The following is a 14,447-nucleotide window of genomic DNA, read 5'->3' on the forward strand; positions in this document are numbered from 1 at the left end:
GTGGGCCCTAATCTAATACGACTGGTGTCCTCACAGGAAGGGAAGATTGCCTTGTGAGGATGTAGGCAGAGATTGAAATGCTGTAGCTGCAAGCCCAGGAAGGCCAGGAATGGCCAGCAAACAAACAGATGCTGGGAAGAAGCAAGGAAGGATTCTCCCTTACTGCTTTCAGACACCTAGATTCTGACTTCTAGTCTCCAGAGCTATGAGATGATACATTTCGGCTGCTTTAAGCCACTCAGTTTGTGATACTTTGTTCTGGCAGCCCTAGGAAACCAATCAGTGTCTTGGAGTCACCTCGGCCAATTTTCCTGTCCTCTCACGAAGACTGGTTGTCTGATTTCTGAATCCCATCAAACATGGCTCTAAGTTCCTTGCAACTAAAATATGAGTATAAGTTGGAATCAGGAATAGGGCTGTGCACAACAGAGGCTGATGGGAAACGAAGGACACGTGGAACTGGTTATGGTGAAGAGGGACGGCAACGGCAGTGAGAGTTCCCTCTATATCACGGATGAAGTGCTGGTAGCCTGAATTCTGTGGTGATGGAAGAATTCATTAAGCCATATCCTGCTATCTCTAGATACTTAGATAATATGTACACCAAAGGCAAGTCTTTGAGGGCTTTTGTAACTCCAAAGACTAGGTCCCAAAGGCCTGTAGAATTGCAGGGTCAGCTGAATTCCTGATTAGTCCATATCTCCATGTAAGAATTTAGGGCGTAAGTGGCAGAGTTTGGAATCCACATAATGAGAAAATCTGAGAAATAGAAGAGATTAAATGAGTTGCTCAAGGTCGCATTAATTTTATGTTATGTGCATTTGACCACAATTTAAAAAAATAAATAAAAGCACAGCTTATTATGAGTCAGGCAAAAAAAAAAAGTAAAGAAAAACAATTATTTGAAATGCAAAAGGATGTATTGAGGATTATATGTGTGAATATTTAAGGCTGAATTTGGAACAAGATCTGTGCCAAAGACCTCATATTCTCCATTGAATGTGACCTGTTGGACCAATGAAGGACTTGTCTCTATGGAAGTTTTATTACTGTAGTATGCATGTTTTGCTGAAATGTCCTAGTAGGGAATGGAACAAAATTTAGGATAATCTAATCTTTATGATCTTTATAGAATAGCTCAAAAAATGGAGAGTGTCTTACTATATCTAATACTTTGGAAATATTGGGGGAAATGAAATTATAAAAGATGTAAGGAGATAACAATCAAGTACTTATTTCCTTTTTAATACTTTGCCTAAAACAACTCACAGAATTCAGTTCCATAGTGTTTACCTGAAATATGCATCCATTTACTTGAAATATGAGGAAAGAATCTAACTTTTCTAGCCTATGTGCATCCTACGTATCCCTGGTGCCAGTCTGTTCCTTAAATAGAGGATTCAAAACAAAGGTGGAAACCTCAGTGTTGTCACGAACTGTCTTTGTCGCATTCTCTGAATGTCCCATTCGCTTAAATATAATTGAATATTAGACATAAGCTTGATTCCTGTATGAGGAGAAGGGAAGATAAAGGATCCTCTAGTTTTCTTTTGGTAGAATAAAAATCGCACCAACCTGTAACCTTTGCCCCCATATCAGACAAACCAACTAACAAGCCAACAAACACAAATTCTTGTACTAAATGCTCCTGTGCTCGTCTGAGCATCTTCTCACATTATGCAGAGATTAGTCCCACTCTAGAGACAAGGTTCTCATTCTTCACCAAGGAAATGCGCATGACTGGTCAAGGACAGGCAAGAGAGGGAAAAGGGGGAACAGATATTATTCAAAGGTCAATTCTTGTAATTCTTTCAATCCTACTGTGATATATAGGGAGTAGGACTATCTCCATGTTACAGAAGCGAAGGTGTTTACTGAGTCAGGATCGCTCAGCCAGTGACAGAGCTTGCTCGGACTCCAAGCCAGTTGCTTTTTCTAGTACATCACCCAGACCCTCATATTAAGAGAATATTTATTCAGGGACAAAATGATTTTTGTTTAACAATTTCCGTAAATATCCTGCTCCCTTCAGATCTTGCAACAGCTAAGACCCCTTTTCTTAGGGTAGTTACACATGCGCACGCATGAGCGCACACATACCCCCCCCAACAAGTCATAAAAGTGATAACAATCTGCTAATTGGTGATTTCCAACTTTCCTAGGTGCCTTTGATATTCTTAGCAAGTCAGCTTATGCCAATGAATGCCTTTTTACGCAGAGCAGCTGGATGATACGTATTTTGAAACGATGATTACCAATCATGATAAGGATTCCATTGAGGCTATCTAAAAGTTGATATTATATGAAGCACTCCCTTTGAATTTGGAAAATCTTAGTAAGCTGATCATAGAAAAAGGACTAGATCATTATTTAATCAACAGATATAGTGCAAACTTCGCTATTTTAATTTTACCGTATCCGCTTTTCCTTTTGCTTATTACTCAAAAACGATTCTGTTTCTTGGCTTGGAGGAGTTGATGCTAACAAAGTATACTGTAATTGTTTAGAAGTGATTTTCTCCAGCGATCCAGGCAGTTTAAGTAGTTGAGTTTCCTATTACTTTCCGCCCCCTGGGTTTTACATTAGTTCTGTACTGACTTTCTTGTCTCGTGTGTTTGTTGGAGTTAACGATTAGGCAGGAGGGGCTCCAGGGGACTGTTGCTGGCAGGAGCAGGTTGTGCTTAACTACCTTCTACTTACATGAACCTGATGCTGTTGGTTATTAACAGAGTTTGTGGAATCAATGACTACGATATCTCTTTGCTTAATAGGTGTATACAAAGGGAAAAAACAGATGTAATAACATTTATCTGCAGGTGCATCCTGCGGTCTTAATCCCAGAAACAGAATTTTGTAGAGTTCTTGACAGCTGTTTTCCTTGTTCTATGTTTTCATTGCACAGGTTGAGCCATGAATATTCAAAACATGGTCTGCCCAACAATGCCACCCATGGGAAAAATCAACAAGAAGAGACGTACGTGGTAGAAAGCAATGGGCAGCAAAGGCTATTGCAAATGGAGTGGTAGGAATTAAGCATAGACAAACTAGAATAATGGTAGAGACAAAATGAAGTCTTGCCTTTACAAAATGAAATCTTGATGCCAGTGTCAATGTTATATCAATGAGTGCTTTTGGATACTTGGAGGACCCTGATGACATCCAATTCATCTACATTGTCTGGACGCTGGAGACGAAACCAAGTTTCGTGTAAGAAAGTGTAAGTTTTTGTATTCTTGTTCTATCATCTTTCTTTTTACTTACCTTTCTTGTCTCTCTTTTTCTTTCTTTTTTCCTTACTTCCTTTTCTCTTCCTTTTCCATCTCCTCCTCTTTTTTCTACTTATCTTCCTCTTCTTTTTTCTGAAGACACGAGGCCTTCTTTGCGGCTGGGTGGGAAGAAAACCTGGAGAAAATGAAAGCCGGATGGGTCTTCGTGATAAGAAGGGAAGGAGAAATTCAGAAGGGAAAATCTAGTTCAGGGGTTGAAGGCTAGAGGAGAGATGGCCAACAGGAGGCAGGGAGAGGGAAGAAGAGGTCGGTTCAGGTGCAGAGGTCTACAGAAGTGTGGAGCTAAATGGCAGACGGGACTTCTGGGGGGAAAGGGACTGCATGGTAAAGATTTGTTGCTATGGGATGTGTGATGTAATCTCCATATCTGTATATCCAGCCAAACTACTGAAGTTTGCTTGTGTGTGAGTGTGCGTGTGAGAGAGAAAGAGAGAGGAGTGTGTGTGTGTGTGTGTGTGTGTGTGTGTGTGTGTGTATCTGTTATGTCATTAGGTATTAAGCATTAGGTAAAAGGAGAGCTGACCCACTAAGACCCAAGGAAGACAGGGTATGAAAAAGTTACTTAAATATAGGAATCCCTTCCTTTACTGTCCTCTATTTCAGGGGTCCCCACACCCTGAGCCCCGGAGCGGTACCGGTCCGCAGCCTGTTAGGAACGGAGCCGCACAGCAGGAGGTGAGCGGCGCGCAAGGGAGAGAAGCTTCACCTGCCGCTGCCCATCGCTCTCCATCACCTGCGTTACAGCCGAACGCCCTCGCCCCCGCGTCCGTGGAAGAAGTGTCTTCCACGAAACTGGTCCCTGGTGCCAAAAAGGTAGGGGACCGCCTGCTCTAAATTACCTACTGCAGTCAAATGAGACTACTCACTGCTTCCTGAACTTTTTGCCACTTCTTACCTCTGCACTCTTGGTGCTTGTGCTCTCAGCCTTAATATCCTGTCACTTCCGTTCCAGTAGGCTGTCAAAATCCTACTAACCTTAACAAAGTTTAAACAGCTTCTTTCCCTTAAAGCCTTCTCTGACTCCATGGCTGGAAATTATTTTCCTCTTTAATTCCTATCCTTTGTTTGCAGCTCTTTTAACTCCCTCATCATCCATTGCCTTGTATTACAGCCACACGGGTGGGTCATTTCTCTGCTGAGCATGTGAACCTCTCCTATGAAGGGATCCTGTTCTATGCATCCACGTGCCACCTAGATCCTGGATCAGTACACTTAGCAGATACTCAGTGAACATCTATAAAAGAATACATGCCTGGTTCACCAACTATAGTTTTTTGCCTGCATCTTCTTTTATAATATATGGGTATTTTTAAAAAGCTCTTTTGTGGGTAAAATTTCCTTCCCAGAGTACAACCCTGAAAGACAACATTGGCAATAACAAATGGCAATAGTCAATATAGTTCTAAAACAGAAATCCTTTAGACGATACTATTTGTATTTCAATAACTAAATTATAATAGGTGTTCATCCATTTGGGAAATGTATTTACAAAGTAAAATTGTGTGGAAGTGAAAGACAGCAAAACTGTCATTCTAAAGGTTTTTATGAGAATGGAAGGGGGTTTATGCTGTTATCTATCTTTGTCTTAAATTAAAAGAAGAACTGTAAAATGCAAATTACTCCAGAGTCAGAAAATGTAAGTAACCTGAGGTGATAATTAGAGGTGGTTTTCATATTTCCCTTGTGGAAAGAATGGATGCTTGTGGCTGTGCACATTTCTCCATTTTCATATCGTCCCTGTGCCCTCTGGCAAAAAGTAAGAAGAGAAATTCTGACTTGAGACACTGCTTGGAAGAAATAATAGGATCCCAGAGAAAATGAATGCACGACAGCCATATATATCAACACAGATGAATTCCAAAAACACATTGATTAGTAAAAAAGCAAATCACAGAAGAAAATGGGCGGGATGAGTCCCCGTACACAAAGTTAAAAAGCAGATCAAACAAAACAATATGTTGTTGAGAAATATATTAATAGTGTTAAAACTTAGAAAATAGGGAATGTGAATGCCAAGTTGAAGAAGTGAACCTTATACCTTTTCGAAGGGGTGGAAGGGAAGGTAAATTTAGGAGGGAATAACATGGGGCTTCAAAGATACAGATAATATTTTCTTTCTTAAGCTGGGGGGTGGCTTTGTAAAACTATACTTATATGTTATGTACACTTTTGTGTATATGATATTATTAATGTTTAAATATAAATATATATTGTAACTTCACAGCCCTGTTGCAAAATTGGTGTATATATAGCAGCTTAGTAGAGAGTTGTGTTAAGGGGCTATGCAGAAGTACAAAGTCGACATAGCATTTGGCAATATCACTTTTAGTCAAAGTGTTGCGGGCAACACTTTCAAATGAAAGTATACTGGAATATTTTATGGAACAAAACAAAGCATTTGCATGAGGTTTCAAAGAGAAAATACAAGTCTTGCCAAGAAAGTCATTGTATGCAGTGAGCCATGCACACTACGTGAGATGCTCACTCATTGCCCTCCATGGTATTGGATGGTGCAGGGGAACGATCTGGGAAGTTCCAAGCAGTCAAAGAGAGGTGTGTCCCCTGAGCCAGCAGGGAGAGTAGACTCGTGCCTTGTCTCAGAACACAGCAAAGGGGTATTTATAAATATAACCCTGTAGCATATGGTGGTACACAAGCTGGCTTCCTTTTTGCTATTTTAGAGAACACTGAGCAAATTGCTTTAGAGTTCTTTGCTGAAATAGCTATTATTTTTGGTGCCCCCTAGAGGTTACTGGGCATACAGTAATAAATCAGCCTCTAGTTCTCAAGTGACATACTAGTGACACTTCTAGCAGAGTGAGTGAGGGGTTCTGGAGAGTTTATAGGGGCAGATAACACACCTAAGACACAAGAGCCATCAGCAAGGAAAAGGAGACTTTAGGACACAAGAAACAGTCATCCTTAAAATGCAGAAAGACTTTGTTAAAGTCCTTCATCCAAATGTGAATTGAGCTGTCTCTTGCCAAAAAAGGGAATGTCAGTCTTCCTAATGTATGTACCTCAAGACAGAGTAAAAGTTGTCTCTCTAGACTAGCAGGGTAAGGATATTCAGAAAGTCTAGATTCAATCATTCTGCAAATATTTATTGAGTGTCCACTGTGTTAGCCAACAGAGTTACAGTGATGAGTAAAAGCATCATCACCGCCCTTTGGGACATATGTCTAGTAAAGAAAAGGGAAATTAATCGAGTGACGTACAAATAAATGTACAATTAAAAGCAGCTAAAATGCCGTGGAATGAAGATACATGGTGCTAGAAGAGGAGGTGCTAGAAGATATGGTGGTGGAATGAATCCAGAAGAATTTCTCTGAAGAAGTGACACTTGAAGTGAGATCTGAAGGATAAGCAGAAATTAACTTGCTGAATTGGGGGTGGGGTGCCATGTTCTAGAAGAGACACCGTATATGCAAATGTCCTGAGGCAAAATACAATATCCATGGTACATTCTAGAAAATGAAAGAAGACCAGTGTGACTATAGTGCAAATAATGAGGGGGGTGAGTGAGGTGGGCATGAGAAGGGTCTTGAGGGCTATTTAAAAGATTTAGGTCATTATCCTAAAAGCAGTGAGAAACCGTTGAAGCACTGTACACAGGGGAATGATATGATCAGATATATAAGGAGAATATTATGACTTCAGGGTAAAGAATAGATTGTCAGACAGATACAGAAACAGGAAAACCATTTAGGATGAATTGTGAACCAAAGGAGTGGATAATGGTACTTACCTTATGCTAATGGAAACAAAAGTGTTCTGAGAAATATTTGAAAGATAAAGTCTATAGGGCTTGAAAATGGATTGAATATCAGGGGTGAGAATCATCAGGGGTGACTCTCAGGTTTCTGGCTTGAGGTGATTGTGCCACTGACTTGGGGCACCCATAAGGGAAAGATCATGAATTTGGTTATAGATATGTTGAGTTGGAGATATTAGTAAAACAACCAAATAGAAATATTGAGAAGGCAGTGGCTACATGCAGGTGCAGTTGAGGGGAGAGCTGTCACTGGAAAAGAAGCAGCTGTCATTTGTATTTTCTGGGAGAAGGAGATGTTTGGTCATTTTGTGGTTGCATGGTGTCTTTGTTTTGATCTCTGTTCAGGCTTGTTTATGGAGTGGTCTTGTTTTTGTCTTGTTTGTAATCACAGAGTCCTCATCTGACGATAGTATGGGAAGCTGTTTATATAAAACAGGAAAACACCATGGCCTAGCTTGTAGCAATTAAGCCAGCTACCGGCTGACAGGTTTCAGCGCTGTTTTTCTTTCTCACCAGACAAGTTGGGGTCAGATCAGGGTAGGGATGACAAAATGGTCAAGGATAGATTAAGGATGAAGAATGGGATGGAAGTCAGGAAACACAAATAGAAAAAAAATCTAATCTAAACAGACATAATATGTCTGCCACACTTGCTCGGCTCAGAAAGGCCCATCAATCATTCTAAGAAATTCCTTTATTCATTCTCTGAAAATTCACTTGTCCTTGAATGGGCCACAATACAAGCCCTTTTTAAAAAAATTAATTATTATTTTTTTTTGGCCGCATCGGGTCTTTGTTGCCGTGCGTGCGCTTTCTCTAGTTGCGGCGAGCGGGGGCTACTCTTCATTGTGGTGTGCAGGCTTCTTATTGCGGTGGCTTCTCTTGTTGCAGAGCACGGGCTCTAGGCGCGCGGGCTTCAGTAGTTGTGGCACGTGGGCTCAGTAGTTGTGGCTCGCGGGCCCTAGAGTGCAGGCTCAGTAGTTGTGGCACACGGGCTTAGTTGCTCCGCGGCATGTGGGATCTTCCCAGACCAGGGCTCGAACCCGTGTCCCCTGCATTGGCAGGTGGATTCTTAACCACTGTGCCACCAGGGAAGCCCCTACAAGCCCTTTTTCTAATTAGTATATTTCTTTCTCTTCCCTTCCTTCCCCTTCCTCCCTCCCTCCCTTCCTCCCTCCCTTCCTTCCTTCCATAACCTCATTCATTAATTGAAACCATCCACCTAATAACTAACCAGCCAATATGTTATTATGTACCAGGCACTGGGCTAGTGTATTACTTTTCTGTTGCAATGTAACAAATTAGCACAAACATACTGGCCTAAAACAAGACAGTTTGTAGGTCATAGTTCTGTAGGTAACAAGTCCAGGCTGGATTTTGCACTTAGCATCTCACAATGCTAAAATCAAGGTGTCAGCTAGGTCGATGTCCTGACCAAGGAAGAATCTGCTTTCAAGCTCATTCAGGTTTTGACAGAATCCGGTTCCTTAAGGCTGTGTGACTGAGGTCCCTGATTTCTCCCTGGCTATTGGTCAGGGACCCTCTCGGCTCTTGGAGTTCGCCTGCAATTCTTTTCCACACGGCTCCTCATGGACAATTCACAATATGATTACTGCTGTTTCCTCCAGGTCAGTGGGAATGAGGTTTTCTGACTCCTTCCTCTGCAACCAGCTGGAGAAAACTTTCTGCTTTTAGAGGACTCAGGTCTAACTCGAAATATCTCCCTTTTGCCATATAACATAACAGAATCACAGCTTCTGCCCACACTCAACAGGACTGGATTATACAAGGGCAATGGTCATTGGCGGTCACCTTGGAATTCTGCCTACCTCAACTACATAGATAGAGCGATCAGTAATCAACAGTGCCTGCCTACAAGGAGTTCACGATCTCACTTAAAAGTCAGTCATATAAACATAATTTAAATACAGAATGGTACAATACTAGAGCTACAAAATTGTAGCGAGGTAGAAAAGAGGAAGGGGCAATTAATTTCACCTGCAACAGAAGGCTTGTGGCATGTCCAAATCGCTTTATGGAAGAGATGTTTCAGCTGAATGTGGAAGGGTGAGATGGATCCTGAGTTGGAAGAGTATTCCTGATTGACCTTTGCCAGGAAGTGTGTGTGTGTGTGCGTGTGTGTGCGTGTGTGTGTGATGGGGAGGTGAGACAAGGGAGATGATGGTCCAGTCTAGACAGATAACGTAAACACCGTAAGTGCTAGAACAGGAGCTGGTAAAGCAGACCCAGGGAAGAGCCCTAGTCAAAGAGCTAGTGTTTGTTTTCACTCTCCACAACAAAGCTCCCAGCCCACTCCTCTCAAAGCGTGGGTGAGGCACTCGGTTTGGATAAGGAGCCATCGTGTGAAGCACATGATTGTTTTATCTTGCTCTGCCATTTTGTGCTTTTAGCAAATAGAACTTCTCACAACAAAGACCCAGAAAGACAGATGTTTTAATTTTGTTTTTTTTCAGGGGAATGAAATGTTTCTGCATTTGCTACATTAGGACATAGGACAGCACTTTAGTGTTAGACACTTAAATGACGCATTATTGCCTTATAAAATCACAAGAACAACGTTTAACTAACAATGATTGGGAAGAATTCGCATTAAATGCTTAAGAGCAATTCACTGGAAAGAATCATCAGTAGACAGCTCCACTCCATGGAGGGAGGAAAATGAAAGAGCAACTGTTTTGAAATGGCTTTTTCTGCAAAAAAAGTATATTGAGTTTGGGTGTCTGGAGCACAATTATACCCTGAGAAAACCATAATTCAAAAAGAATCATGTACCAAAATGTTCATTGCAGCTCTATTTACAATAGCCAGGACATGGAAACAACCTAAGTGTCCATCATTGGATGAATGGATAAGGAAGATGTGGCACATATATACAATGGAATATTACTCAGCCATAAAAAGAAACGAAATTAAGCTATTTGTAATGAGGTGGATAGACCTAGAGTCTGTCATACAGAGTGAAGTAAGTCAGAAAGAGAAAGACAAATACCGTATGCTAACACATATATATGGAATTTAAGAAAAAAAAATGTCAAGAAGAACCTAGGGGTAAGACAGGAATAAAGACACAGACCTACTAGAGAATGGACTTGAGGATATGGGGAGGGGGAAGGGTAAGCTGTGACAAAGTGAGAGAGTGGCATGGACATATATACACTACCAAACGTAAAATAGATAGCTAGTGGGAAGCAGCCGCATAGCACAGGGAGATCAGCTCGGTGCTTTGTGACCACCTAGAGGGGTGGGACAGGGAGGGTGAGAGGGAGGGAGATGCAAGAGGGAAGAGATATGGGAACATATGTATATGTATAACTGATTCACGTTGTTATACAGCAGAAACTAACACACCATTGTAAAGCAATTATACTCCAATAAAGATGTAAAAAAAAAGAATTAATTGATAAAACCCCATGCATTTCATAGCATGATTTTAAAAACAAATACTTATATTTTTAACTGAATAAAAATAGATATGTGCTTCTGAGGTTGTGTGTAAGACCTTGACTTGGGTTTCGGTAGGCAGGTTTGTAGCTACATTAAACAGTTGGTTTTTGCACTTAGAATATGCTTTCTTGACGAAATATAAAACTAAAACAATAATGAGAAGAACTGAAAGTTTTAAGAAAATGCTTTGAAGATAATAATTCATTGCCAATGTGGAAAAAAGGAGCATTGCATCCTGATTCGTCATATGAAACATTAGGAAAGAGAAAATAGTCTTTACAAAATACACTTCTATCTAGACTTTAGTTTCCAAAGCTAGTAATTAAACTAAGTTTATCTGGCTTACTGCGGAAAAATGAAAGTAAATTTTTAAAGCCTTCTTCCTTAAAATGGAATGTAAATGTTTTGAGGCTCAAACCCTTTTCAAAAATGCAAACACTTAAGTTTGCTGAAAGAATTAATAATTATCTACACTGATTTCACTCCCAATCCTTTATCTATTTCTGCTCTCATAGTAATGGTATTACCATCCTTGTAGCTTTCCAAGCTAGGATACTTTCAGTCATCCTCAATTTCCTCCTCTCTCACACCTTCAGACTTAGTCGCTAGATCCTGTTGATTCTACCTGGGAAATGTTTCTCAAATTTCTGCTCTTTTGTTCCACTACCATTCTTTTTGTTTGTGTCTCAATTCCCTCTTGGACTACAGTAATTGCTTACTTAGTCTTTCACAGATTCCTTCAACAAATATTTACAGAGCACTCATGGCTATGTGCTACCTATGTTATTAAAACCACCACAATTTTATCTCCTGTCCAGTCATAGCTGAGCTCCAGATCCTATATACAGCCGTTTATTTAATATCTCCATTTGGCTGTCTCATTAGTACTTTACACTTTACTTATCCAAAGCTGAAATTAGAATTCACTTTTCCTGAAGCCCCAGCCTCCCAACTGGTTTCTCCTTAATTTCTAGCCTTTCAGTAAATAGAATGTCAGCATTCTAGTAGCTCCAATGAAAAACCTCAGAATCGGCTCTGAGCCGCCCCCTGTCCACTCCCCCTTATGCAATCTATCAGCAAGTCCTATTGATTTAGCTTTCAGCATCCATCTGAATGCAGTCACTTTCTCCAGCTGAAGCAAACCACCTGGTTCAAATCCAAGTACCATCACTTACTAGCTATGAGACCCTGGGTAATTAATGTCTGCAAGTTTTGGTTTCAAATGCAAAACCATACTTTCTGAAGAAAAAAATAGGTATCATTTCAAAAAAATTCTAAAAGTGTGGCTTTACCTATCAAGAACCAAAGTCTGACTGAGTGAGGAAAAAATGAGTGCTGATTTGGTCGCTTTATCTCCCCCAAACTGATTCATATTGTTAGGGGAAAGAAAAGGGAGTTACTAGATTCTCAGTGGGAGCAGTAACAAGGCTTAGGGGGGGTGTTTGGGCTTCTCACAATGACGGGGAGACTACTGCTTTTATTTGGTGGTTGCAGTGATAGAACTGTCTTGCTTCCACATGACTTTTAAATATTCCACTACATTCAGAAATCGGATTAGCCTTGATGTGTAGCATGACTTCAAGATAGAAACTGTGTTATTTTGAGATATTTGATATTATAGAGAAGTATTTTGGCCCAACATTGAAAAAGAAAACCTAGCTCATTTATGAAAACCACACTTCCCTATTTTCCTCCCTCCAAAAATCTGCAGTTTGTCTTGGTGTGTTACCTTTGCTTCTTTTTCTTATCGTATGTATATTTATAAATCAGGAGTATTCTTACTTATTCTAACATTATTTTAAATTCTAGTATCCACTAACATCTCTGCTCTTTCAAATTCTTCTTGAAAGGGATGGCTTCTGATTTTACTTCTCGTGTATTCAAACAAGATATTTAAGAGACACAAGCATCTGACTACTTCTTTATGTTGTCTACTGTAGTCAGGTCTGAGCATTTACATGTTAAAATATACAGTGTTCTATTATTAAGTACTTTCTTTTTGTATCTCAACATTACAGTTAGGGCATTTTAGGTTAGTTTGGTTAATTATGTGTGTGGGTATATTCTATTATCTATGATATTTAAGTTTGGATTATTAAAGGGATTATTTAAAAATATCTGTTCAATAAAAATGAGTGCTGGGTCTGGTGGGGTTGAAAACCACTGATTTAGATGCAAATGTGTCCCTGAGAAAAGGCCATAGAAGAGCCAAAGGGGCTGACAGACAGAAAGGGCCCCATAGCAGTTGAGTAAGATACAGATCGTGTGGACATGACAGCTGAGGTCATAAAAGGGCAGCAGGAGACCCAGCAGAAATCAAGACCTACACTTTGTTCAGGAGAGACTAACTCTACATTGTCAGGAAAGGCTGTGGAAACAGGATACGCCCCACAGACCACATCTCCTGCAGCCAGTGTGAAGATACTACATAAACTCCCGCAGCTCAGACCACCCTAGAGAGAGGCAAAGAGAAAGGGAAGGGGAGAAGGACCAACTTCACTGTTTACCGTAAAGAGACAGAGGGTAACTGAGCAGTGACTGAGTTGTTGGTTGCTTTCATTTTCCTCTATCTCAGGAAATGGAATCTTTAAGGCGAAATTTCTTTCTATTATTAAAAAATGAAAAAAGGTACTTCTTTTCACACTGAGTTTGTGTGACTGTAAATTATTTCCTCCACTGCTTCCATCCTCTTCCAAGTCTCCATCATCTCTTGCTTGGAAAACTACACTGAGTGAGCTTTTAACATCCATCAGTCATATAATGTCCTTACTGTAAAATTCCCCCGATGGCTCCTTTGCACCGCTGTCATGGCTCTGAATGATCTGCCCCAACCGCTGTCCCTAACGTCCCATTCCTCCCTTGAGCCTGCCAACGTCTTTCCCACTCCAGACCTTAGCACATGTTGTTGTGCATAGAAAGCTCTTCTCCAGGACGCTTGGCATGGCTGGTTCCTTCTAATCCTTCAGGGCTCAGCCCCTTGGTCTCTGCAGAGCAACAGTCTGTTCTGACTGCCCAGTGGAAATGACTGCCTCCTTCTCTCCATCCCTGTCATCTATGCTTTGAACATCACTCTCCTTATTTACCCTGATAGCACTTGCAATGGTCCCAGTTGGCATCCCGGTTGATGGCTGCTGCATCCTCTGACTACAAGGGCCCCAAACCTTGGCATCATCCCTGGCTCTGCCTTCCTCTAACACCCCTCGTTCAATCCAGCAGGAAACACCGATGGCTCTGTCCTGAAAATGGACGGAATCTGACCACTTCCCAGTGTCTCCTGTCTTGGTCTGAGCCATATCGTCTCTCTTGGTTATGGAACACCACTTAACTGGTTTTCCTGCTTCTATGTTGACCCTCCTACAGTCTATTCTCAACAAAACAGTTAAAATGACCCTTTAAAAACTGTTAAAACCCCCCAGTGCCTCCCCATTTCTTTCACAGTAAATGTCGTACAGTAGCCCACAAGGCCCAACTATTTAACCCTGCTTACATTTAAACCCTTGAGGGCGACAATTATAGTCTCTAGTGTTCACTAAATTATCCCAAGTACCTAGAAGTAGCTGGTAACATAGTAGGGGCTCAATAAATATCCTTGAGGTCCTTGAAGTAAATGGATGAATCTTGTTTCCTTTTTCATCGTTTATTTTTCCACCTTGGAATGTAAGCTACACTTATCGGTCTTGTTTAATGCAGTATCCAAAGCACTCAGAAGAGCACCTGGTATATATTAAGTGCTTAACAAGTTCTTGTTAAAGAAATAAGTGAATATCTACTATGAAAAGACTATTGTATCTGCTTACACAATACTGACTTAATGAATACATCGTGCATACAGGTAGCATAGCTTCCATCCATCACTTTTAGGCGGCTATCAGTGGTGGATGAAGAGTATCATACAATAAAGCAAAGAATGAACTGTTCAT

This window comes from Lagenorhynchus albirostris, chromosome 18, assembly GCF_949774975.1.
Source record: "Lagenorhynchus albirostris chromosome 18, mLagAlb1.1, whole genome shotgun sequence".
Classification (NCBI taxonomy): Eukaryota; Metazoa; Chordata; class Mammalia; order Artiodactyla; family Delphinidae; genus Lagenorhynchus; species Lagenorhynchus albirostris.